The sequence below is a fragment of the Cottoperca gobio genome, chromosome 18 (assembly GCF_900634415.1).
Source record: "Cottoperca gobio chromosome 18, fCotGob3.1, whole genome shotgun sequence".
In the NCBI taxonomy this organism is placed as follows: domain Eukaryota; kingdom Metazoa; phylum Chordata; class Actinopteri; order Perciformes; family Bovichtidae; genus Cottoperca; species Cottoperca gobio.
The window spans coordinates 4,700,236-4,724,787 of NC_041372.1; the positions used below are offsets into that span (position 1 = coordinate 4,700,236).

The following is a 24,552-nucleotide window of genomic DNA, read 5'->3' on the forward strand; positions in this document are numbered from 1 at the left end:
ATACAGAATGTATTACATTTACGAGCAAGACTGAATTATATGACAAAGAAGGATATTGCCTCGACCCTCAAGGGGCTCCAAAAGCACCAAGTTTACTCAGAGTTCATTGGTTGGTGATGATTGTATTTAGTGGTAGACCATTGATGCCATTTTGAGATGATTGGCATCCGATTATTGACTTATTATAGTAATATTAGAAGTACCACCAGGGAAGACCACTACACTAACATTGGGCATTTATTTTTAAGTTATGCAAGTTTACTATTTTTTGTTCTTCCGATCTCAAAAAACAAGGAGATGCTATCTGCTGATAGATGATTACCTGTGGTCATTGATTTAGTTGGTACAAAGATTTAATGATAAAACAAGTGCACTGCAGACAGGGTGCAGTTATATGCAGATAATAACAGTGATAAATAAATGATCATGAGTGAAATACAACAATAGAAACTTAAATACACCCGAGGGGAGGTCATAACAATAAAGATATAGTCTAAGAAAATCCCAGAATATGATTAAACATGAACAACTCTCTCCCCAATCCAAAATCTAGAGTGCTGAAACTCCAATGTGTGATGCCGTGAAGTATAATGTCTGGAACGGCTCCATTGACAATGCATTGGGAAAGATGTAATAGATGACGCAGAGCAGCCAGGGGAACGTTCTGAGTGTACGGGGACATGATCTGTTTCAGAACCGAGGACACTACAACAGAATAAAGCTCAATCGGCTATAAAAAAAAGAAAACAATCATTGTCTATGAAGCAGCTCAAGGGTTTATACCTGACGACACAACACCTTTGAGGTTTCTGGCTTTGAGAGAGCAGCTCATGATCACACATGTTGATTAAACTCTCCTAGGCCGTGGTAATAACATATTGGAATCTTTATTTAGGTGGTGTTCCCCTTTAAGGCCGATAACTAAAAACACTGAATAAACCCAAAGTCAGAAGGATTAGCAGGGGGCAGACTTTTCTCTGGATAAGGGGAAAGAGAAGCTCATTAAATTTGGTTGCTGGTGTTCCAAGTCCAAGGTTTTAAGCCTATTGCGATGTTGCTTCTCCATGGCAAGTACTTGATCTGGTTGACTGATCAATGACGTGGAAGGAGCTGAGAGAGTTGATAAGGCACATGCCAACCGCTCTGGAAATCTCAAGTACGCAACATTAGGAACCTTTTACTTCACAGTTGGCCCCATTGGATGGCTACTGACTCCCATTAACCAGCATCTTCCTGACACACTGCTATTCTGGTCATACATCGCCATCACCGTTTCACCTCCGAGCCTGCCGTGGTCACGTGACTTCTTCCTCCCTTCGCACCTTGGCTGCCATGTAAGAATTCCCTCTTTGTCATCATCAAGTTACACGGTTGAAACCACAATAGTTGTCATGGTCACCATTAACCACCTCCTTGGTGGGTCCTCTGGGCTCGCTATTCTACGCGCTCTATGTCTGCGTCCTTGGTTTGTTTTCTTTTGCTGTATGTGATTCCACTTAAAGTTAAAATGAGCAATTACTGCTGAGGGATCTACTCGAGCTCAAGTACAAGTCAATTGTTCTCTCTCTCTTTGACGTCATGACGTAAGGGAAAGTACATCAAGGAAAATCATAGCACACAAGTCAAAAGGAAATCAAATAAATAGCTATGAATCTATATCAAAAATCTGCTACTGGTATGCAGACATTTGTGTTTAATGAAATTACAACAAACTGACAATATGCAAATGTTCAAGAGCAGCGGTTTTGTTCTGTCTCTATAGGCAAAGCATAATACAGTTACAATGCTTTGTTGCATGCTGTGTTCACTGCTTGATGGGTATTTGGAGCAGGCTCGGTACGTACACGATGTGCAGAGTGTGGGAGGACCTGGGAGTCCAGAGGGTCCTCTGTCGGATGACTCTCGTAATTAATCTGAATTGATGCATGTATCCAAAACTAAATGAAATACAAACTAAACCATACGCATTGTTGACTTGAAGTGGCTGCTTCATAGAAACACCAGATGTCAGCACAGCTATCACAAAAAAGATGGCTTAAGTAAATGTGATTAATTCATTCAATAATGTCATAAAACAGCCAATGAGAGTTTGTTCAGCAGCGTCACATTAACTGAAGACTAGTTTATCTACTAAAGCCATTTGATACTATGGAGTATATTCACACACACACACACACACACACACACAAGTGTGCTGCACATACATTTAAGGTGGAGGTATGAAGGATGGGGTTTTACATTCATTTGAACTGTAGAGAATGGCATTAAGAAAATGTGCAGGAGAAATGGAACAAGGAGAAAGAGAGAGGGTCCACATCTGTGACTCCGTCTCTAACTGCAGATGAAAGGAAGTCGTTTGAAGTTGATGTGCTGCTATTTCTCCAATGACTCAGATTAAACACTGATGCCGGTGCCGAGCAGCACATTCATCACTTCAATGATACTTTTAGTGGCCGTTCCCCTGCTCAGGCGGAAATTAACAGCACTCTGGTGCCCAGTGTGTGTGCAAAACCTGCTCAGTCACTCTCCACACACACCTACGCGTGCACACAAATAAATGCCAAATTCTGCTCACATACAAAGCCGCGCAGGTGTTTTGGGTACGTAAAGGCTTTGTTTATCATCGCTTCTACCCTTTTCCACCAGTCCTTCAAACTGTGGCCTCTTTTAACTCATCAAACTCACTCACCGGAGGAGTTGGAGACTCTTAAATTATGCCATTAAAACATTATGATGGATCATTCATTTACCGGGTTGATTATAATTTAAATGACAGATGAGGCTTAAGAAAGATGTTAACCTTGTAATGGGGAAAGAAAAACGACTACTTGCCTACATTTTCACCATAGGTGTCTAAATAGTGACGTGTAGCGAGAAGGGGCTACAACTTACATTCTACTGTCCAACCCTTAAAGCAAATCTACTTTGTATGCATGTGAAGGAAATAAGGATTCTGTACATCACTTTCAGCACGTTTATCTGTTGTGTCGCATCAATTTGGTGCACCGTCATCTCCAAATGTAACCATCTTTGTGCCCAAAGGTTCCTGTGGTGGTTGCATCTGTGGAGTGACATCAGCTGATTTGTGATCATGTTACACACGTTCACAGCAGTGTAGGGCAGCTTGGTCTGGGTGGGTGTAGGAAGACGCCTGGCCTGTAGGGGTCCCTATTGAGGTTTTAAAGCCATTTCTCTTATTAATAATCAAATAACATATTTTCCATTTATACCGAAGGATAGGTTGACATGGGGTTGGGGTTTCAGTATGTATGTACAGTATGTGTGCGCACTATAACTCCACCCATGCAATCAGAACATGCACAGACTTTAGCTATGCAGAAGTCTGAATCAGTGTAATTTGATCAGTGTGGCCCTAACCTCATGGGATAAATACCCAATAAAAGACATTTTGACGTCTGGATAAGCGTAAATCCATCCAATTTGGGGCCTAATTAAGTGGGACTTACATAGCCCAGTGGGACAGTCGGTTTATAAAGGGACAGAGAAATGACCGGAGGCATCAACATCTCTGCTGTCTCAGGAGAGCACTAGATCCAATAAGGATGGAAATAAAAGAGGGGTCATCGCGGCTTACTTCAGTATGGAAGCACATCATCATAATAAACTGACACACACGGCAAATGGCAAAAAAAAAAGAGATATTTTTTGAGAGTCAAGGTGCAGGAAATAAAGCTTCACTAAGTGATTTCTGACCTGCTCCTGAGGCATCACAGCAGTTGGCTGACCCTTAACACTTAGCCGAGGGTCAAATAATAAGAGAAGCGGAAGAAAAATATACCTTTACACAGAGAAAATAATCACCCCTCTTAATTTTATATTACCCAACATTATCCCAACATAAGCTACAGCAGCTATTAAACTGACTTTAATATCATATTTCCCATAGGCACAGCTTGTTGCTTCCGCTATATACAGCCACACAAACATAAACTCCTGTGATAAGCGCTATCTGATGATCATAAAAGTGTTGGTGGGGGGAAATGGGGCCGCTCCTATATGGACAGAGATATACACGAGTCACGTCAGGCCACAAAACAAATTATACTCTGTCAGAATCCCTTCAGATGTCTTCCTGTGCGTTTCCAGAATTCACGGGCAGAGTAAGACTAAATAAAGGCCTCCTGCGATAGAGAGAAAGAAAGCCATATCAGGAGGTCATCTGTGCTTCAAAAGGGAGATATATTAAATTCATTCATCTCAGTCAGTGGGAGTGCCAGTACTGTGGCTTCCATGTGATGAGGGATAGAGAGATCTCCCCCTCTCATTCGGCCTGCCTGGCTCACCGCCTTCTGAGGCATTGTCTGGGAAAATATCCCCTGTAATAGAGCCAATGATTAAATAAAGACAGAGAGAGGGGTGTGTATTTGTGTGTGTGTGTGTGTGTGTGTGTGTTGCATGGATGCACATGCAAAGAACACAGAGAATAGTTGGTGCTTGGAAGTGGTCTAAAAGCAAAGGAAAAGAGGACAGTGAGAGATGAAGAGAACAACAGAGAGGAAGAGAAAGCAACAATGAGGCCACCCGGAGGACAGAGAGGCGGGAGGGCAGGCTGTGGCCAACCTCACATTTATCATGTGTCACCATGCCATGCTTATACAACACTTACATGCACATACAAGATAGATCTAGTATCACACACACGCACACGCACACACACACACACACACACACACACACACTCAACGGACACTCCTGAGGGTTATATAAACTAAATAAACTGTTCAGTGTGCGGCTTCACACACATACTGTATAGCCTAATATAAACATACATGTTCCAACAGTGAAGGAGAGGTTGCACAAGAGCAGAGAAGGTAACGGTGATTCATAGCGCTTTTCATGGTTCAGTCTCAACTTTGATCGATCTGCGAATGCGTTTTGAACTCCTGTGTCTCCTTGAGTCGTCAAATTGACTGTTGAGTGAGAGACAGAGAAGAGGAGAGTGCGAGGAGGAAGGTGAAAGAGAGAAGGTGAGAGGGAGAGGAGGTGGTTAAGGCAAAAGAAACAAAAGGAAAGTAGAGACAGAGGTGAGGCCGAGTGAGAAAAGTAAAAAGGAGAAATATGAGCCAGATGAAGGGCTCAACACCTACTTTATTACCTCATGAAGGCGAGAGGTGTTGTGTGATGAGTCCGAAAGCTGTTGTCTCCGACAGCATAACAGGAAACTGGCTGCAGCAGAAATCATCAACATAGTCCCTGATGTTCAACACCTCCTTATCCTGAATTACAAAATACATACATTAGTGCCCATCTCCAGGAGGTCATTTAATATCGTACCTATGATTATGCAGTGGGATTTCCTAATTGCTTTGTAGCCTAATGAAAACGGACTAAAGGGAGTTCAAATGTCAGAACTTAAGAAACGGGCATTCATGCATCAAAAAGATTTACTCAACTGCAATTACAGCCTGTTCTTCAATGTTAAAGTGTCTCAAAATCACTTCATTACACTTAATACATGCGTGGGAGGGACCAACTCATCGCCACAGAAACATGTGAAATATGATGTGCTTTAAGAGCAGGGAGGTGAGAAGGACGCAAATGCTACAGTCTGGCTACCGTGGTGGTGCTGATGACAATTTGCCAGCAGACTTTCAATGTATGACTTCATTCTGGAGCTTATTCCATTTGCCACAGAGGAGGCAGCATTCCCTAGCTGATATCTAATTCTGTGACAAATTCAGAGATGGTGGGATCCTTGGGGGACTAACAAATGGGTTTCCAAGCTGTCAGTATTGTTGTGTTGACATTGCATCTCGAAGCACTTCACCAATTTCCCTGGATCGTGCTTTTCACAGCAGCAAATATGTACGGGTTCGGCTGTGTCAGAGCTACCGAGGTGTATTGTGATGTTAAAGCCCTACTTTGCTTATTCCTTCTACGTCCCTTTTATGCCCTCGTGTATAGCTTATCCAACACTACTCCACTGCTCCTCTCATGTTTTCCACACAAGCTTCGCCTCTCTCTTTCAATCCGTTTCCCTCCTCTCCCATTCATACCTCTTTTTTTTATTTCATAGCTTCCCTCTCTTTTCTTTTGGCAACTTGGTGCGAACTACTTGTCACTATTTATTTATCTTGCATGTAGTTGCTATATTACATAAAGCAGAGAAAGAGGAGAGCTGGGACGAGAGGATAAAACAACATTGTAAGCACATGGCATTGGCTATTTGCTCTGAGGCAGCAGGACACGCCACAGTTACACATTTTTACCCTTCTTCTTCTTCTTCTTCTTCTTCCTCATTTTGTCTTCCCTCCCTTCTGCTTTCTCTCCCTGCCCTGTGACTGAACCCAGTGTGTGGACTGACTGTGATATTGGCTGTGTGGGTGACAGGCTCACTGGTGTGATATCTGAAGGGGAGAAAAACAGATCGGCGTCTCTTTACTTAACACCCTCCCTCCTTCACCAGCTGCTGATGAAGGAAGGACTGACTAGAGATAGCAGGGAATGTATTCATTTATTTCTCAACATGTGGCTATCTTTCACCAAGAGTTCAAGGTCTGCTGGAAATTCCATAAATAAAGAAAACTGATACAAAAAGGAAATATTTACGATTGTGAAGGTTTGGAAGTTATGAGTCGTCTCCCTCTTTCAAACGTATGCATCTCCCCTACACTTCCTGTCACTACACGCCGCATCTATCAGGCTTACTCGCAGACAAACTGTGAACTAAAGACAGCGATAGATAACGATGATCCACTCTCTGCATCACGAGAGGATAAAATAAAGCTAACTTTGGGGGTCGACTCTTACTCAGTGATGACATAATGTAGACGTCTCTATGATCAATAGTGTCGCATGTTCATTCATTGACAAATACGCATCTTCACAAAGAAGAATTAAAGCGAGTGAATCGACAAGTGGATTCATTCCAAACAGCTTTATCCAGCATCCAAACAAAGTGACGCAGCAAAGACTGCTTATCGTATTTAAATTGAATTCCACGAGGGAGAGCGAGAGATGCATTTGGCACATTAAGTGTGATCTCAGGGTGAAGAGCCTCAAAGAGGAAGACCAAATAAAAGCTGTCATTGGGTCACGACGTGGATCTTCTTGAATAGCTCCTCTCCTCTCCTGCTGTCCTCATCCCGCCCCACCCCAACCTCAGGCATCGATCAGGAACTAAGCGCTGTCTTTAATTGGTTGGACGAGGTCGATTGCCCGTGCAAACAGCGAGAGGCCCAAAGGGGTATTGGAGAGCCTGGAACGTGTGTGTTTGTGTGTGTGTGTGTGTGTGTCTGTGTGTCTGTGCCACCCAGTGAAAACACCGGTAGCCCTTCAGACTCTCTCTTAGGGCAATCATAGTAATGAAGTGAAAATGTGTGGTTCAGAAAACCTGACCCACTGATTAACTGACAAACTGAAGGAAACAAACAACTTGAAGCACAGTTTCAAGCTCGCCCCCTCCCACTGACTCCATTAAAATGCTCCATTTCTTTTGCGTTTTACTTGTTTGCATCTTTTGTTGGGACGCATATGTTGCAATATCCAGGCCAGGAAATCGCTGCGGGCTCTGCATGGGAATGAACCTCATCTCATGTGTGTAATGTGTCACTGGAAGCCTGTCAGTCCAACCAGGGATAGCGCAGCATAAAGCCCCTGCAGCAGTCCCTCGCCCATATCGGGATCAAGTCCCGGGTGAGCAGATTGCAGCAGCACGTCGGACCACTAATGTACCTAAGCGACCCGCACAGGTACAGTCTATGTGTGGGATGCAGTGTATGGAGATGCATGCAAAGACAGCGAGAGGAAGGTGACAAGCTGACGGGGAAAAGGCAGATGTTTGCAGTGATCTGCTGTCACTGCAGCGCTTTGGGTATCACTTTGAAGTTCGCAGGCACTTCTGTCATTCTACACAACTGGCCTCTTATGCCATCATTTAGTAAGAAGAGCGAGTCATTATCATCGATGGAATCAGTAGCAGAGGCAACGCTGTGATAACTGCCACGCTCACATTTTCCACAGAGGTGATGAGCTGGAGAATGGAACTGCTTTTGTAATTTGTCCTGGTGATGAGTACAGTCAGTAGTTAGTGTAGGGATAATGTAAATGCAGATTAAAGACCCATTTATTAAAGAAAGTATTATGACACCACATTCGTCTATCTAAATACAACGTGTTGGTAAGCTTGTCCTAGCAATAACCGCTAACTCAAAGATTTGCTTTCCCTCTTCTGTTGTGATAATAATTACTTTTATCTGCTGTAAATTCGGCTCCTAATCTAAACTCCCACTTAAAACTTTGTTTTGCATTTGCGACAGGCAGTAGGTCTCCTATTCTCCAAGAAGGGAAAAACTACTGCGTCTCATGTAGTAAATTAAATTAAAATTTAGTTCTAGAGAATGAGTTGAAGCTGGCTAATCCGACTCAAAAATGCACTCCCTGTGGCACCTCGTGTACTGAAACTGATCTCATGGATGATCTGATTGCGTCCCAACTTTAAGAGAGAACACACACACAAAAAAAAGCAAAATCTAATTATTTCAGAATGAACACAGCTAATGAAAGTATTGAAATGATAAATCAACAGCATATGAAAGGTTCTTCATGTGGTGTTTACCGCGTTAGATCTAAGACTGGACTGGATGTGCATGTTAAACTAAACGTAGTCAACCGAAAATGCTGTGCAGCTGAGAACACGCTTAACTATTTGAAATCCCACAGTAACACCAATGAGTTTCTGAATTATAGTCTGGAGTAAACAGGGCCAAGGACAGTCAGCACACACAACTCCTGACTCTTCAAGTACAAATATATTGCCTGAGTGTTGTGGAGTCTGATTTCTGCTGTCTCGTGACAATTCTTAGATATGGTGTTCACGAGAACAACCTGGAAACATAACGCCTCAGGCCAAATTGCAAGGGCATGAATTAGTTGCAGATTTCAATTAGCTGAAAATGGACAAATTAAATGTGATCTCGTAGTTTGTGCTGAAACCTGAATGTTTGTCAAGGACTGTATTTTGTAAAGGTCAGTCATTAAATGGGATGCTTTGAGTTGATTAGGGATCTGAGGATATTATGCATTTCCAGCTTAATAAACTGTTCTAGAGGATAAGAACATTAATCCACACTACAGCCAGTCCCATTGATTTACCATGCCTCTAACGGGGTTTATTTCTGGCTTCCTTCCCAACCCTGCCTCAACTATCTATTTAAATTTTACAGTTGTGTGGAAAAGACATTTAATTGAAGATAACGCAACACAGTGAAAAATTAAGACCTCTAATTACTACTTTTAATACCGTAATGCTCTATGTGGATTTAAATGAAAATAAACCAATCTAACATTTCACAGATTTATAAAAGGACCGCTGGGTGAGTGAGATTGTTCTTACTGGTGGTGAATCTGTGAGGCTTGCAGGTAAACGTCCTTCCAGGACAAGCAGCACTGGACACAGTCGCTGAGGTTCTGCTGGCTGGATGACACAAAGCCCTCAAAGATCCTGTCCAGAGAGATGCTTTGGAAGCACAGGCGGATGATCTCATTACTCATCTGCAACACAGCAAAAAAATAAACACTGTCTCACACACTTGTCACAAATAATGAGTTTCGGGGGACCAAGTTACAGACACAGAGATTTACATTTATTACACGCTCAAGTGCTGAGCTATAATAACAAGTCACTGTTATACAAAACCCTGAATATGAAGGAGTCTTACAGTACAAAGTCATTAGCTGCAAAAAAGAGCACAAACAGCAAGCAAAACCAAGGTATTAGCCATTTCATTACCCGCTTCAGAGCACACGTTTTAGTTTTGACGAAGCTCAGCTGAAGAAACAGAAGCGTTACACTGGCTGGGGAGGAGATCTGGGTCCAGTAAGGTCGACTGTGAGACTCAACTTAGTAAGTAATTAGAGATCTTAAAGGTTGGTAAAATAACTAAAACTAACAAACTACATACAAACTAAACTGAGACTAGAGTACAGAGCAAATGTGACAAATGATGTTCGCCTTAACAATTTACCTAATTAAAAAAAACATAATCAAACATAAAAACAAAAAGTGACTCTTAAATAGAAAACAAACATAATAAAATGTTAATAAATGTGTAAGCTACACTCCTCATGTATCATGTTGGAGACGTGTCACAGGTTGAATCTTTATATCCTCTCTGATACCATAAGAAATAGTCATAAAAATAAAAAGGGATTATTCTATGACAGCTTGGATCTGGTACCTCTTGACTTTCACACCAAAGGTCACACATGGCATAGACTTAAATTGACAGACCTTAAACTTGCTTTACACTTGAGGCCTTGCCGTGTAACACTTTTCTTGAACTGAATATTTGATCACATTCATAAGCTTAAAACCCCAGATTGAAGTAGTTAGTTGCATATATCCCCTGCAGGTTCAATCTAAGCGCCAGATGTGAGCCCCGCAGGGCTGGGCACATCTGTATCGATTCAAAAGCGGACACTCATGCTCACATGGGCGCACACACACACACACACACACACACACACACACACACACACACACAGAACAGAGGGGGAAAAAAGGGTACGGTTTAAAGTGAGTGTAATTCAAGCAGGCGCACATTTCATAAAAGCCCCTATTTGATGTGCTGGGTGCCAGTCAAGCATGGCGTCTGTGACACACACACACACACGCACATACAGGTAGGAGGTTATAAGAGAGGAGGAAGTGAGTTGAAGGAAGGAGAGGGTGTAATTATTGAGGATGATGTGTATAGAGGCCTATGTGGAATGACAGCTTCCCTTTCATTTCTCTGATCACAGGTTTAATCCTGACAGAGCTACAGCGGACCACGGAGGGGGCTCCGTCTGCTTGCCTGCCTCTCTCACTGCGTGTGTATGTGTGTGCGTGTACTTGCACATCTGTATGTGCATGTGACACAAAGTATAGGCAGGTGTGTGCGCGTATCTGCATTTGCTTGTGACAAAACATCAATGTTTTTCCATGTGTGCCCGTGTGTTGTTTTAGTTTATATACACGTGTGTGTGTAAGCGCGCGTGCAGGGTGCCTAAGAGTGTGTGTGAGTGCTCACTGCCCAGGAAAATGTGTTGCACAGGCTGATTGCAGTGGCAAGCAAATGCTGCTTTTAATGAAGGAGGGTGAGCGAGTAGAGGGAAACACAGGAAATTAAATTGATATGTAAATGACGGAAATTCTCATTTGAGCTGAAGGTTGAGAGTGCTACAGCATTAACCAGCTTATGAGTTAATAATGATTTTTTTTCCCCTCCCTCCCTCCTTTCCTCCTCAGTCTGACTGCCTCCCTCTCAGAAAAAAAAAAAAAAGGATGGGTAGAAGAGAGAGGCGGGTGAAGATGAAGACAACATATGTCCCTGAATCTTAACTCTCCAGAGATTTCCCTAAGCCCTTGTATAATCAGTTCTCTCAAAATCTGGACCTCTTCACATCGACGAGAATAAAACAGGCCAGTGTTGACTTTAAAAGTACAGATCCACTGGATGTGATGTTCTCTCTTATAACTACACATCTCTCACGTTTGGGTTTTTCCCTCTGTAAAAACAACCAGATGGTGTTGAATATATCTCAGATGGACATGGAGGAGACGAAGGGTGTCGGACAGCTTGTAATAGTGGTGTAGCTCTGTGAAGCGGGGAGTAACAAAACAAAGACAACATCAGCTGCAGCGAGAGAGAGAGAGAGCGCACCAGAGGCAAATGACTGCAGAATGATCACTGCAGCTATTATCAACCACCAGGGTTATTATTTTCTCTCCCCTCTCTTTGGTATTAGCTGGAACGAAACAGCCCAGTCAAAAGTCCTTGCCCTGCAGCCTTCAGTGATTGGAAAATGATATTAAACCAGACATTGTGTTCCCAAGTGCAAAAAGAAAAGAGGAGGGTAAAAAAAAAAAAGAAAGAAAAGAAACATAAAGCTGCAACAAATGAAGAAAATGGTTGAGGCCCTGCAGGAGAGAGAGGGGGCAGTGGCTAGTCACTCACACTCACACACACACACTTGGAATACAATGCAGACTCACAGTCGCAGATGTGCACACACACAACGGGACACACTAAGTGCATGCATTACACAGACATAAAAAGAGGCAGACAACCACACACGCTACCATGACACAAATGGACTCTGATTAGAAAGTATTAGCCAAAAAACATCAGACACAAATGGAAACCACATCAGTGATCTGGTTCTGCTCCAGAAAAGAAGGAGAGGGCCTCGCTGCCTGACGGAATCCTTTTTCTGCAGAAAATAAACAAGACATTTTCCATCGCTGTTATTTCATGCAACTCAAGGGGGAAGAAAGTCTCCCAACCATAAACACGAGATGGAAAACATAAAGTGAGCTATGCTGCAGGAGCGCTGCATAAAGCACGGCGAGCCACAGGTTCCCAAGTTCCTCCATGGCCAATGACAACATGCACCACTGCAGAGAGAGCAGGTTACATAGACACAGTTACACTTCAAGATCTTTCATTAAAACACACACACAATATGCAAACATACATACATGCAGAGGTCTGCAAGCTTCACTGCCGGCCTGCTCGGCACAGACAAGGTACCTTTATCCTGCAGCAAGGAACCGAAATGGCTGTAAAATACTTTAACTCCACCTCAGGTACCAGAAATAATAAATAAGTGAGTAAAATGACTCAGAGGGCACAGAAAAGCCTTCTGTGCCCTCTGGAGCTCTGGAAAATGTAAAACATTAAGGCAGACGATGGAGATGTGACCAGATGTGAGACGCTCAAGGTACTGATGTACTGTAGGTTATGAAGCCATCACACCGCTCAGCATAGTTGCCGTCGTTTTAAACTGAGAACAACATGATTAATGAAATTCTACTCCACGTGGCATCTAACTCCCCGAGCTACAACTGGAAATGGAGTGCGCTGCATTGAACTTAGTGTGGGTTAAAGGTGCACGTTTAGTGGCACAAAAGGTTTAAAGGCACCCAAGTTGTTCTGAAAGAAGCATCACCCTAACAGTGCTGTCAGATCAGAAGATAAGGAAGATGTCAAAACAGTGGGATACATAAAAGACTAAGAGGAAGAGAAAGTCAGTCAGGCAACAGAGCATCAATGGATTGCAACAAAGAGTTCAAAGCATAAGTATTTGAGGTTACACATTTTTGTTTTGGTCTGTGGAGCTGTCAATTGGCATGAAAAGATCTGGCGTAATGAAAACCGTGATCAGGCCTTTCATTCGGCGCATTCACTGTCAGGGTATTGGAATGTGCGAGCACACAGGATGAGTGGGAGTGGGCTTCAGTGACGATGATGCATTATCAGAACAAGACAAAATCCTAATCCAACTGGAGAGCTGATCTACAACTGAAAGGACATTCTGTCAGTGAAAGGTTATCTCTTACTGTTGCTCCACTCACTTATCTGTGGAATACATGATTGCTCGTGTAAAGGACCATGAGGTAGCACATCTATTAATAATCCACCACAAAGAAGTCTGAAGCAGGGCTTATAGACGCAGCGAGAGATGACCAAGCAAAGACACTGTGGTGTGGAAGAGATCCTCTCACTGTGCGTTGTGGTGGATTGAGTTGACCCATACGATGCAGATTACACTGACAATGCGTCACAATTTAGGAGCAACTTGGCGAGGCTCGAGCTGGGAAAACTCTTCACATGGCTCCTTCAATATAGGTTTGACTGCACCTGCAGAAAGCAATCTGGGCACAACAGACACACACACACAAAGAAAAAGCATTAAAAAGCTGAGTACACAAAGTCTAGACGTACCAGCAGGTAAAAGCCATTGTGATGTATAACATTTATCCGTCTATATCCATCTCAAACAGCTCTCTTCCCTGCAGATATGTTGCATTGTACCTCTAGTGATGAATGGCAAACCTCAAGCTCTGCTCCGCACTTGACATAAAAGAGAAACATTAATAGAGCGTACTCCGCTTCTGCCCAACAGCCTGCTTTGGCGCTCACATAAACATGCCGAGACTGTTCCTCATATCCTTTACCGTCCTCCCCATCTAATTACTAGGGCTGTGTATTGGTGAGTCTGGCGACACGATACGCATCATGAAACAGGGGCTACGATGCAACATATTGAGATACTGTAAGCTGTCCTTTAAGACTTTTAGGGAAACATTGTATTAAGAACTGCCATATGCATTCAATCCGAGTAAAAAAAGCTTTGCTATGTTATCAGAACAATGGGACCTGCATTTGCTTTTATCACAGTACTTGTAACGTCCAACATCAAAGCACTACTTGTGAGCGTTTATGAGAAGCGATAGAGTATCGCAAAACTTAACTCAGTTTTATTGATATTTTCTTACACCACTATTTAATGCATTCAATAAACTCAAACACTGGCTGCATTCTCCTTTGTGCAGAAAGGTAACGGTGTGTGTTATGAGCATTAGCCAGTGTCATCAGTCATGGAGTGCCTAAATTCCACATCCAAGCAGGTGCTGTTGGACAGGGTTGGCCCGACGGTGTTAAATGGATTGTTTAGCTTGCTAAGCCAAGTCAGAGCTGTAAAGCACAGCGGATAAAGCCTCAATGTTCTCCGTTTGCCCACAATCCATCATACTGTGCCTCTTTGGTGTTTTTATACCAGCCAATATGCTGTGCTGGCCAGAGCTACGTGCTGTGTCACAATGCAAAAATGCTGCAAGCCACACTTTGCGTGCACTTTAAAAAAGCAGCGCGATGCAACGGCTAACTCGTCTGAAATAATAGTCACCGCTGTTAAAGTGAAGAAGGACAATGCAGCATAACTTTTCCCAATTATAGGAATGATGGAATATGCTTTTTTGTTGCAAACATTTCCAAACAGAAAATGACAGAATACACTAAGCTTTTAGAGTAAGAGTTGCAGTTCACGTTCACAGATTGGAACAGCAGCTCCTCCAGAAGTCCATTTCTTGCAAGAAGCCAGACATTTTCGCTCATCCTCATCATTGTATGGGCATTCAGTGGCTCTGTGGTCTGAAGGCAGAAAGGGAAGATAAAGAGGTGAAAGAAGTCAGGTTTAGACAAAGAGAGCTAAGTAAAGGTTGAAATTATGTTGGAAATGGGACACAATGAAAGGTTGAAATAAAAGCATTGAATGAGATGGTTTAGAAATGGAAGGAGAGAGATGATGGAGGTACAAAGAACAAAAAACTGTGAAGAATGTGGATAGGTGAAGGTGAGAGGTGAAGAGCCCAGTGCCTCATTAAATAAGAACTCTAAAGAGTGAGAGTCAGGAAGCAGATGCTGGAGCTTCAATGGCGTTTTGAACAGAGAATCACAGATCAAAAGATAAAGTCTGAGTGACCTTTTAGACAGCATCCCCAGAGATGAATGGAGAGACAAAAGGCACCACACACACACACACACACAAACACAAACACACACACACACACCCTTAGGCGTATTCTCCATTCTCTCCACTGGTTTCTTGTCCTTGCTGGCCTCCTCGGGGCTGCGCTGTAGGCCTTCCTTCCACATTATCTGTTCAAAAATAACATTATATAAAACATTCCACATCGAACGCAGCCACACCAAGGCTTTCACTGGATTACTCTTTTATGAGAGAACGCTGATCATGCAGAAAAAAGGTTTGTTTTCCTTTCCAAATACGGAAAATGCAGTAAAGTCGTATATATCATCTCAAGAGAGCACCGCTCTTTGAGGTTTCTACGCCTACAAAGTGCAAGAATAGGAACTGCATAAAAGTTGAAAGTGTCGAGAGAGTGGCACTCTTTTAGGTTTTCTGTGTCTACAAAATCACAAGGAAAAACTGCTGAAGAGATACATGGAATGAAATATGCATCCAACTCTTTGCACTGAGATCAAATGGATTTCAATCTGCAACCCTCTGCGGGAGAAAGTGATTACAACTTCACCAGCAATGGACAAGAGAAAGCCAAGTAAGAACTCCAAAAGCACGCCACATATGCAGCACGAACCACTGGGAATATATGCACAAGGTGAAAAATAACATCACATCCCAACATGAATTAAAACGATCAGTGATAAATGAAGAACAGGTGCATGAATGAAAGCAGAGGGAACAGTGTGTGTAAGGTCATAAAGTCATAAAGAATAATGAGTGGATCTCTCACTGAGGGAACCGTAAGGATCTACACACACTTTCATTAGAGTTGGTAACCAAAACTAGGTTCCATGTAAGAACCGAATCCAAAATGCCAGATGAATGAATCATATTATTTAATAACCGCAACCAAATTAAATTGTATGCAATTAATTTGCAGCTTCCGTAAACCTTATGAAGTGAATATACATTTGTGTAAAAGGTTTTCCCTGTGAAATAAGCATGTGTTATCTCAAAGAAATAGGGTTAGGGTTAGAAATCAAGAAGCGGAATCGGAACCCAGTTGCAGCAACATGCAGCGCTCCGTGATCCTTAAAACAGAGGAGATGAACTAGACAAGGACACGAGGAGGAAAAGAGAAATAATGAGGCAACTCGAAGCACAGAAGGTGAGCAAATCATCTGAAGAGCACATAACAGAAACCTGCGCGCGACTGTGTTATTCAGCCACTGGCCATGGTTCTGTTGGTGATGCTGTATGTGAACATCTATGTGCATGCTTTCTGTGGTCATTTAACCTTTGTGAGCCTGCAGTGAATCACTGAAGACAAAGTGATTGAGGTAAAGCCTTGCTCAGAGCCAAATAAGTGCTTTGCATGATTGCTTCCACTCAATCTGACATGGGAGCGGAATCTGCATACCCAAGAGCTGTACCATTACCTGCGTTCTCCATTTACATACACATCTATGCTGTAAACCACCCATCTGCAGTCACAGGGGAGAAATCATCGCCACGTCATTGAATTCAAAAAGTTTAGAATAAAGATTCTAGAAAGCAAAAATAAATAAATGTTTACCCCCCCCCACAGGACAGATTTTAGAGTCGAGGAATTTTAAATCCTTGAAATGTCTTTGATTGTTGGTGTATTGACTGAAAATGATATAGCAAAATGAGAATGTGCAGGGGGCTGAGGGAATGAAAAGGATTTCTGTCAGGATTATCCAATCTTTGTCTGATTATCCTGGAAACATGGAGCTGTGTCAGGTGGAGGAGGCTGTAATTGTGGGTGTGCAATTTCTGTTTACTACCCGTGTGAGTGTGTACACATGCGTACGTGTACGACGGCGTGGTGCTTCTTTGAAAAGCAGTGGCGTTTTGTACACTGATTGAGATAATTAGCATGAGAATTGAAGCATCACAACGCACCAGTACGCTGTGTGATTACCCCCGTGTGTCTCTCAATTCAACTAGTCCGTCAGCGTTTACCTTCCTGTGCTTTGCAAACAGAGAGCATCTCTTTGGCTGCAACATGAAAGAATACGTCTAACATGTAGAAGAGCTTGTCGTTCCACATGAAGCAGATCAATGGTTGGCTGTCAAACTGACATTTTGTCAAAGGGCATAATCTTTTCATTTTTAGGTAGCTTCCTTAAACTGCTGTTGAGGGAAGTTATGCTTTCGACATTGGATATTCCAGAGGACTGAAAGAAAGAACAAGAAACTATGTCAAAGGTTTAACCACAACAGTAGAGATTTAGTACCGCACAGGGAGGGATGACATTTTCATTTTGTATTTTTATTTAAATTCAATTTTCAAAACCGATATTCAGATGTGTCTCTCTGGTACCAGGACGGTGCCCAACGTCAGGAGGAGGAGACCCGTGCACGTCCTCTTTATGAGAGTTTCTTTAGAACTACTATCAACTTTAGTGTTTGATGGTGAACCGTCCCTTTCTCTCCCGCTGAGTGACCCACCTGTGAGGCTGAAAGTGGAAGCCGTACATGTTGGTGGAGTAGATGTCCTTCCATGCTTCCCCAGTAGGTGTTGAGGGCAACCAAGGGGGCATGCAAACAGGTCATCCTGCTCAGTACTGGGCGGGTTAACCCGGCACTGTGCCAAACTGTACGGCCGCATCAAACGTCTCCTCTGTGATCACCGTCTCTGACACGTGGACCAGCTGCTCTGCCACCTGTCCATGTAAAAGAGTGAAGCACAGGAGAAATGAATCAGAGTGAAGAGAAGTAGATATAAAAAAGGGAACACAGGGATAAAAGGAGGGGAGGGAAAGAATTAAAGACAAGACAGAAAGGGCAGAGGAAAAACGGGGAAATGAGTGTGAAGAGAGAGAGAAAGTACAAGAGGAATTAAAGAGTGCCATAGAAAGGGAAGACAGAGGAAAGACAATGAGCCAGATCATAATGGGGATGCAAAATCTCCAAAAAAGGACACCCTGAAATACTTATGGCATTCTGTGATTCTCTTTTGTGATCTCTCGAAAGCAGGAAACCACTGCGGTCATGAAATGGGCAGACATTTTTTATTAATTCCTGCGAGTCTCTTTAGTTGCAGCTCACTTGGTATTCAGGGACATCATTACCAAAATCTACAAAAGCTCTTATCAGTTATAACACTGCATAGCGCTGCACCCGTGTGTCCGTTTCTTTGACGAGGCTTGGCAGCAATCTCTGCTTCACATCTTTTGGATTCTGAGAAGAATGGGCAGTCCGGCTTTTCTACAGTGTTTTTGACATTTCCATTAGTCGGGATGAAAGCTAAACAGGTGTCACACAAGCTGGACAAGGCTGCATATAGAACACCTCTCTTTGATGGGGACATGCAGGTACACGCACACCAATCGAACTACACTTTGCCAATTAAAAAAACACAGCTAAACATTGTTTAGTCCATCACTACTTCACTATTTTCCCTCTATCAAAATGTGTAAGATACTTGAACTTGCTCATAGGAATTAAGCAGCCCCCCAGGGACTTTCAATGTCAGAACATTCATTATAGGGCTCAATGGGGCACAACTCTTTCATTAAGGGCTCCGTAGCACGTCTCACTGGGGTTCGGTCGCTATCTGTCGGTGCAGCACTCCACTGCAGCTTCACTTGGTTAGGGAGGGGGCGTCGGACGTACCTGCGAGGGCACGGGGGACTCCACCTGCTGCCATGGTGGTGATGGAGGCGCCCTTGGTGGAATTATACAGCTTCCTCTTCTGTGTCCTTCACAAACAAGGCCTTGGTTACACCGGGAATGATCCACAGAACTAGTGAAAACTTCTGCTGGATGGACAAGAGAGAAAAGGTGGTTATCGAGTGTGACAATGTCACACTTCCACTGTGCACACCCCAGGGACGCAGTAGGGAAAGATGGAGCAATTAAACCCAATTATAACGATGTATATCAAAATTGGAGAGGGCTGTGTTCTGTGAGCCCGTTCCTCACCAGAAACGTAAACATACAAGCAGGTGGTGCCTAATCTAATCTCTAATGTCACCAAAATGATATCACTATGCAGATTACACGTGTCTTGTCGAATATTACTAACAGGCAGCTACACGGACAGTATTGCTGTAACAGCAGTGTAGTGTGAAGACGGAAAGAAAGTGAATATTATCATTTGGGGGGGGGGGGGGGGGGAACAATATTGCACAATTATTGTATGTTACGTCACAGTATATTAGTCAACACTGCTGGAAGCATTGTTTTGTGCTGAATAATAAAATCTGATTGAATCTTCCTGTTTCCCCATAAACAGTTACTATGCTGACAGAAATCCACAGATGCAAAATTAATCTCTAATGCAGGAATTTGAACTGAGGGTCAAGATTCAACACATGTTGTTTCTATGCAACAGAAAAATGTAGTTTGTATTAAAAGAATTTAAAAAAAAAACAGGAATGACTTTGGTGTTGGTTCAACTTTGGTCTCATCACGATAGAAAAACACTCATTTGGTTCGCTAAGCTTGAATAAAACATCTGGTGGCTCACACAAATGCATCTTCCAGCTTGAGAAGCTCTTCTGAGACAGTTAGTCTGGAGGACACGGCAGGAGTCCTGGAAGTCTGTTTTTTGGCTTAGGATGAGAGTTGTTCATGTTCACTAACATTGATTGGACTGTGGTAGAAAACAAGAACATATGTCTTGCATTAAGAGGGAGTCCAGTTTAATGTTCGTCTGCAATGCAGATAATGTGGTTCTAAGCCTGCAGAGTGCCAGAGCGTCAGTGGTTGGGAGACCTTAACCTTCAATTCTCCTCAGCCGACCAGGATCCCATTAACCAGTGTGAATGCTTTACCAGGTTACTGGTGCAGTCTGCCATGTTTCCTTGTCGCTGCATTCATCTTCAGTTTCTCTGTGGTTTAAAGTAAGTAAGCACTGATACCACATGTCTGTGCGTCGTTATAGAAACTTTTGTAAGTCTGAAATTCGACCTCATCTCAGTTTAGAGTGACATTTAGGAATTTAGCTATTACAGGAACATGTTCCCTAAATGCATTTAGGGGAAGAAACCTGTCCTGAATTCATGATGACACTTTAAATTCCCCCACATCAAAAAGAAATATTCATAGCATCGAGCTGTGCAAAAATAAAAGTGCAGGAAAGACATGAATTTCACCTTGTGAGAACACAATCATAACATTTTAAATTCATTTTCATCAAGAGCATTTACTTGTATGTATATATTTTTTTATATGTGCACTGTCGCCCAAATCATGTCACATACTCTCAATAAATAATTGATTGTATTAAATAATTGTCAATTATTTAGCGCAAAGAGTTGACATGAAACATTTACTTGACTCACTTCAAAACTCAAAAAGCTACAGTTTTCTCATCATGTTTGAGAGCGTAATGTTTATGCACAAATATCATTTGTACGAAATGTGTCACGTTTGCATGCATGGAGTATGTACATCGCTGTGGGTAGCCTTCATTATTATTTACCTTCAGGTCGGACCTCCTGTAGTGAACATGACAGAGGGCATCGTGTTCTTCAGGCCTCCTGATGCAGCTTCAAAGAGGTGAGACGAAAGGTCAAAGAACTAAAACATTAAAGTCGGTCCGAGTGCAGAGTCGTAAAGATGAAATTAATCTGATTATATGGACTCATAATAGCAAGACCATATCAAGCATGCATGCACCTCCTGAGCTCATGACAAACTAACATCTTCTCAACCAACTCCTAATCCCAGGATTGACAGCTGGGGCCTCTGTGGAGCACGATGAATAATTTGTGGGCAGAAAGAGCTGCAGGCAGCCGGAAGATTCAGAGACAAAAGTAATAAAATGGTGAAGTCAACAGCTTCATGAACTATTTATCTTTCTGGGACCGATATGTCCTCCTTCAGTCTCTTTCTGTACTGTTCCGCTCCAGCCACCTCACTTGTCAAAGCCCACAGCAGTCCAGCTTTTATTGAAACTTTGATTCAGTTTCCCAAGTTGTCACTTTCTAAGGACTGTGAGCAATAAAGGAGACAGGTTATTGGGGAGAAGAACAGAGAAAGGGACTAATGAAAAAATAAACCTTTACTGGAAAGAAAAAGAGCCAAAAAGCCTCACACTCCAGAGTGATATGAGAGGAAGCAAAGAAAAGTTGACAATGATCAATAACATTAATATGGGCTGCTGCAGACAGTCTGCTGCAGGCAGATTAACTATCTGCTGCTGGAAAGGACAAGACAACAGTGACAGAGTAAAGCTATAGTGTGATATTTAGCCTTCAAATGTATTCTGTCAGTTTGAGGTTGATCCCACTCAATTATGGGTTTAAAGTTACATGCATTAATATAAAACCATATGGTGCAAATAGTTTACATTTTGGCACATTTACAGGTGCACTCTCGTCCTGGAAAGCTTTAAAAAAAAAAAATTAAGTGCGTTGACTGTTAGCCAAATCATGCCGTAAGGTTAGCCCAGTCATTAGACTTGTGTCCGACTTTGCTCTGACGTCATGCACCTGTGGGAATCAACCTCACGAGATCGAGGCGTCCTCAGTTTTTGAAATCCAAATACCGCAGCCAGCTTCAAGACCCAGGGCCCGATCAATGAGCCGATTGGCTATTAGTTTTGACCACAAACACCTCGTTTTGTAGAAAATCATATTTTTCGGTGTAATTGTAATAATTAATGCTAGATTGTCTCATGTACTGACTTCTCTGCAGCTTTCCGTCACTGCCTCCTGCGGCTGCTGCTGCCTGCTGTCTTCCACTTTCCAGACGAGGGGCAGCTCATATCAAACGAGCCTATTGATATTGCGAAAACAAATGAGAAACCAGAACTTGAAGATACTCCCAAACATGTCATTATATCGATGGGAGAATTGTGGTTTCCCACCAAATAAGACAGGACAAAATGTAGTCAGAGCTGTGAGGACAGTGTTGAAATGTTCAATCCAATTCAGGCAACATCTTACTACATGTCTATAGTTGTATCAAACATTGAGTGAAAGGTTATTGCCTATTACATTTTATGATTTGTTGAATAGACGAGGAGAAAATAACATACTTTTTTGGTTGTTTAAATTTGGGGTGAAGGGAGACTAGCCGACGTGTGTGTGTGTGTGTATAATATTTAGAGAGGTTCTGTGTGAGCACATTTATAAAGTTCAGAGCAGCTGCAGCCACTGTGGAATTGTAGTAACGTTAGACACTCTGCATACGTTGCGTCCACAGTGCTATGTGGAAGTGGGAAACGTCAAATCCAAAAGTTTGTCTGTTGAACTGCAGTCTGTCATAGTTTGTTGCTCTCATATTGGTACAACGTACGGTCTAAGACTGCTTGCTTAACGGAACTTTGCCATTGGCGTCAGTTTTTTTTTACTGCCAATCATGCATGAATATGATGTATAGAAAGTGTTGAATCGTACTTCTCGCGGTACCTACGTTTCCTGAAGGCAACATGATAGAGGAAGGTCCTCAGCCTTCTTTGTTTTTGCTGTCACTCACATTTCAAAACCCTTCTCAGTTGAAACCTCACCCCCGACGCTATATTAGTCCAAAAGTCTAAAACTGTAAAAAAAGAAAAAAAAAAAAAGAAATAAGACCTGAATCTGAAAACATAAAATCTGCAACAACAAAAAAACCTCAAATATGAGAGTATTATAAAAAAGTGAATTCTTTCATACACCTATTTTTAGTTTGAATATATTATTCAGTTTTTTAACTTTCAGGTTTTTTTTTTTTTAAATGATTAAAACTTTTGGCCCGGATTTAGCTCCATATCTATTACAATGCAAAAAACAGAATGCGGTGCAAGGACAACAAAAACACAGGTGAAGCTAATTGTGTTAACATGGTTCAGTTCCATTAAGCCATGTCAGTGAGCCAGCATGCACAATACTGAGATCTAAGTGGAATATACACCTGTGCTTTTCCTGCTGTGACATGCCAAAATGTCTGTTGTGAAAAAGGTCTATTATGTTAATTTTTAAGGGTTACAGGAACACAAATAGAGCAGAGACATGACAGGAGTAAAACCTGCTCTTTGTGAGATGGGCACACATACTTGGGTTTAAGTTAATACTTGAGTAATACTGACATATCACCTTTGTTTTTCAATTACTTGAGGTGCCTTAATTAAGAATGTTAAGCCACTGTGACGTTTTTAAATGTTTAAAAATAATTTAATGTTTTACGTTTTTAGTGAAAGACCGAATCTTAACCCCCAAAACAACAGCAACGTTACATAGTGAAACATTAATTTTTAGCTAAAGTTACACCCTTGATATAATTTATTTCTGCATGTATCTTTAACGTTATTTCCGGGTAATTCTTTATTTACATATTCATTTTGATGTGTTATAAACGAAATCGAAAAAACTAGCTTAAAACAGATACGGTTAGCCAAAGTTATTAGGCACTTAACAGTTAGCTTACCTGTAGCTAGTTTTAGCTAACATTAGCTACCGTGCAGCAAAAAAAGTCTCGTATTATCACATTTTATAGCTTCACTGCAACATCTTTATGGGTCAATTAGTTATTTTTGACAAATTAATTTGAATGTTTCTTTTTTTTCTGTGACCACAATAAAGTTCTTACCTGAGGCTGTTCACGTTGGCCTTGTCAGGACTGCGTTACGGTGGCCGGGAAGCGTTTTTTCTAAATGTGGCGCATGAGTTGGGAAATTGGTGATGTTTTCTAATTTGCTTGTGTTTTGTCTATTCGGATGCAGTGCGTTGAGCTCTCAGAGCCACAAAGTTAGTTAATTCTAATATAAGAATGATGACGAACTCACTGGAGGGATGTTGAACTTCTCAGCAACCAGGCGGCTGTAAAGTGATAAAAACATATCTCACCCTGTTCAGTGGTTAACCTCTTAAAAGTGTGGGCGAATTTACCCGAAAATACCTACAAACGACATACCTAAATAACGTTACATTTACTCAAGTACTGTAGGTCTACTCTAGTGCAGTTACTTTATACTTCTACTTCACTACATCTCAGAGGCAAATATTGTACCAAGCAGTATATAGTACAATATTAGCTCCTCCTTCACCAGCTGAAACAACACATTAATACATAAATAATTATAATTAAATACTATAACATATATTATTCAGGGCCGTTGTGCAGAATGATTTATTTTACTCTTTGTACTTTAATTACATTTTGATGCTAATAGTTTTATACCTTTACTGAATGCAGGAGTTTCTATACTGTGGTAGTACTACCTTTACGAGTAAAAGATCTGAATATTTCGTCTACCACTGCTTGAAACAAATGGATTTATTATTATTTAGGTATCAGCTTGTATCGCACCCAGGCATTACTTCA

The 24,552-nt window shown here is 41.9% G+C and overlaps 1 long non-coding RNA gene across 1 annotated transcript; it reads right to left on the reverse strand.

The window, feature by feature from the left end:
• Positions 1-5,116: 5,116 nt before the first annotated feature.
• On the reverse strand, positions 5,117-19,045 carry LOC115023836 (uncharacterized). Its single transcript, XR_003834048.1, has 4 exons — positions 18,913-19,045; positions 17,746-17,960; positions 9,356-9,513; positions 5,117-5,237 (listed from the first exon to the last, which is right to left on the reverse strand). It is a non-coding gene; the product is annotated as an uncharacterized LOC115023836 (long non-coding RNA).
• Between the last annotated feature and the right edge of the window lie 5,507 nt (positions 19,046-24,552).